The following is a 2,465-nucleotide window of genomic DNA, read 5'->3' as shown; positions in this document are numbered from 1 at the left end:
TGTGGCCACTACCAGCTCCACCACCATCATCAAGTTTGCTGACGACACCGTCGTGGTGGGCCTGATCTCTGATAACAACGAGACGGCCTAGCTGAAGGAGATTAGGAATCTGGAGAACTGGTGCCAGAGGAACAACCTCCTTCTAAACGTCAGTAAGACAAAGGAGCTGATAGTGGACTTCAGCGCTAAGCAGGAGAGGAACTACCAGACCCCCGTCATCAACGAGTGCCCAGTGGAGAGAGTGGACAGCTTCAAATACCTCGGAGTTCACATCACGCAGGACCTGTCATGGTCCTGTCACATCAACACCGTGGTGAAAAAGGCCCGTCAGCGTCTCTACCACCTCAGACGCTTGAGAGACTTCCAACTGCCCTCCAAGGTGCTCAGGAACTTTTACTCGTGCACCATAGAGAGCATCCTGACGGGAAATATCATAACCTGGTTCGGGAACAGCACCATGCAGGACAGACGAGCTCTACAGAGGGTTGTGCGGTCAGCTGAGCGCACCATCCGCGCCGAGCTCCCTGACCTGCACTCAATCTACAGCAGGCGGTGCTGGACCAAGGCCAGGAAGATCGTGAAGGACCTCAGCCATCCCAATGTAACCTGGACGTGTGTCCCTCTATCTATAAAGAGATGATCTATACTGCTCGCCCAAGTGCAATGTCTACAATATCCGAATCTAGGTTTGGGAAGGAGATTGGCGGTAGCAACTCTGTAAGAGCAATGAGACTTCCAACCCACATAACACGCACGACCACAGGTTTATGAAACAAAGTTTGCTTTATATATTTTCTTTTGGATCAGTTCCCTTTGCTCATCCTCAATGTAGGGATACCTTCAAATGCAGTAACCATCTCAAATGCATCACAAAAATAATTGAAACAATCAAAATAGATGTAAGACAAGAAACACAATATTTCAACACCCCAAAGAAAAGGAAAAAGAAAAGAAAATAGCATGTGAGTGTCCAGTTCCTTATGGTGTCAGTTTATTCAGTTACCCACTGTCCTGGGTTAAGAACTGAAAACGACCTGAATCTCAGGCGGAGAAAAAGTAGCAAAGAAAATGATAAGGTATCTCTCAGGTGGGCTTCCTTTTGTTTTTTTCCCTACCGCCCTCCTGGTACGGCAGGCATCAACGTGTCGGCGTCCTGACACAGAGAAGGCCTCCACAGCAGCAACAGTGTCTTAGACCCACGATACCAGCTCCTCACTTGGCACCCATGGAACTGTACCTCAAAAAAAACCAGTCTGCACACAAATACGCAGAATGTTAGATGTCCACATTCCTTAAATGTCCTTGTTCCTAATGTCCTTGGTTCTTTTGAAATATTAAAATAAATTTGCATCTTGTGACACATTAAAAGTAAATACACCGTATTACTGTGCATCACCCGCAGTTACAGTAACAGCACAGCTATTGCACGTGAACTGCGCATAACCACTTAGCTGGCCGCGGCTGAACTAGCAGGCCCAAGAAAGTAAAAACATTAGACACTCATAATAAACAAAACTGTCACAACATTGCAATACTATGAAAACACATCTTCAACATCATTAAACACATTTACTACTATTCTGACTGGTTAGTTATTTTTTCCAGTGCATTGAACTGCAATAGCGGTGCTAAGTGAGCTAGGCTAACTCACCAGAATAGTTCAAAAAGTTCAAAGAAATACTCCGACTCCTTTCAGGTAGGTACCCGTCTGTGGTTCACCGCTAACGACAGCTCTCTCACAAATGTTAATTAAACCTCTTTCCTCTCTTTCAACTGGAAAAAACCGTGCTCCGCGGCAGCATGGAGTTTTTCCTTGCCGTCCTTTTTCCTCTACACCACACCTTCACGCGCACGGAGCTGCAGATGGTGCCTTCAGGGCAAGCCCGGAAATTAAACTATCAGACAAGGACTACGATGCATTCAAAGAACCCTGTACTTCTGATTGCTGTAAATCTTACCAGGGTTACACCAACAACAGACTGTTCTCTCTGTTGAGGTCAGGAAAGCGATTCCGCTCCCTGAAGACCAACACAGAGAGACTGAGGATGAGCTTCTTCCCGCAGGCGATATGGTCTCTCAATCACACCACCACACAGTACTGACCCACACATATGGTTCTTACACACACACTGGACATTCTGGACATTGTTTTCACTTCATCACTTAAATCACTTTAAGCATATTTGCACTGCACAAGACATAATGTGGATTGCACAACACTGGTGTTACGTTCTGGTCCCGGCAAGTAAATAAACGCCCAGTTAGCTCCTAGCATTTCTCGACAGCTCTGCCTCGTTTTTGACTGCCCGGGACATTTAAACAATGGATACCTCCATATACAAACAAATTCATGCCTTTCTCCTCAACGGAGAATAACAAAATAAGAAGAATGGCGCCTAATTACAGACTTAATAATACAGACTTGGTATTATTACACGTGAAGATTCATCAGCCAGATTAAGTGT

At 45.5% G+C, this 2,465-nt stretch overlaps 1 long non-coding RNA gene across 1 annotated transcript; it reads right to left on the bottom strand.

The window, feature by feature from the left end:
* Nucleotides 1–999: 999 nt before the first annotated feature.
* LOC146645538 (uncharacterized) lies at nucleotides 1,000–1,968 on the bottom strand. Its single transcript, XR_014909176.1, has 2 exons — nucleotides 1,652–1,968; nucleotides 1,000–1,253 (listed from the first exon to the last, which is right to left on the bottom strand). It is a non-coding gene; the product is annotated as an uncharacterized LOC146645538 (long non-coding RNA).
* Between the last annotated feature and the right edge of the window lie 497 nt (nucleotides 1,969–2,465).

The sequence above is a fragment of the Rhamphochromis longiceps genome, linkage group LG20, assembly GCF_057381845.1.
Source record: "Rhamphochromis longiceps isolate RC_006_pf linkage group LG20, R_longiceps_female_GT1.1, whole genome shotgun sequence".
Taxonomy (NCBI): domain Eukaryota; kingdom Metazoa; phylum Chordata; class Actinopteri; order Cichliformes; family Cichlidae; genus Rhamphochromis; species Rhamphochromis longiceps.
The sequence above is the reverse complement of the archived record's forward strand: the minus strand, read 5'-3'. Positions and strand labels throughout refer to the sequence as shown.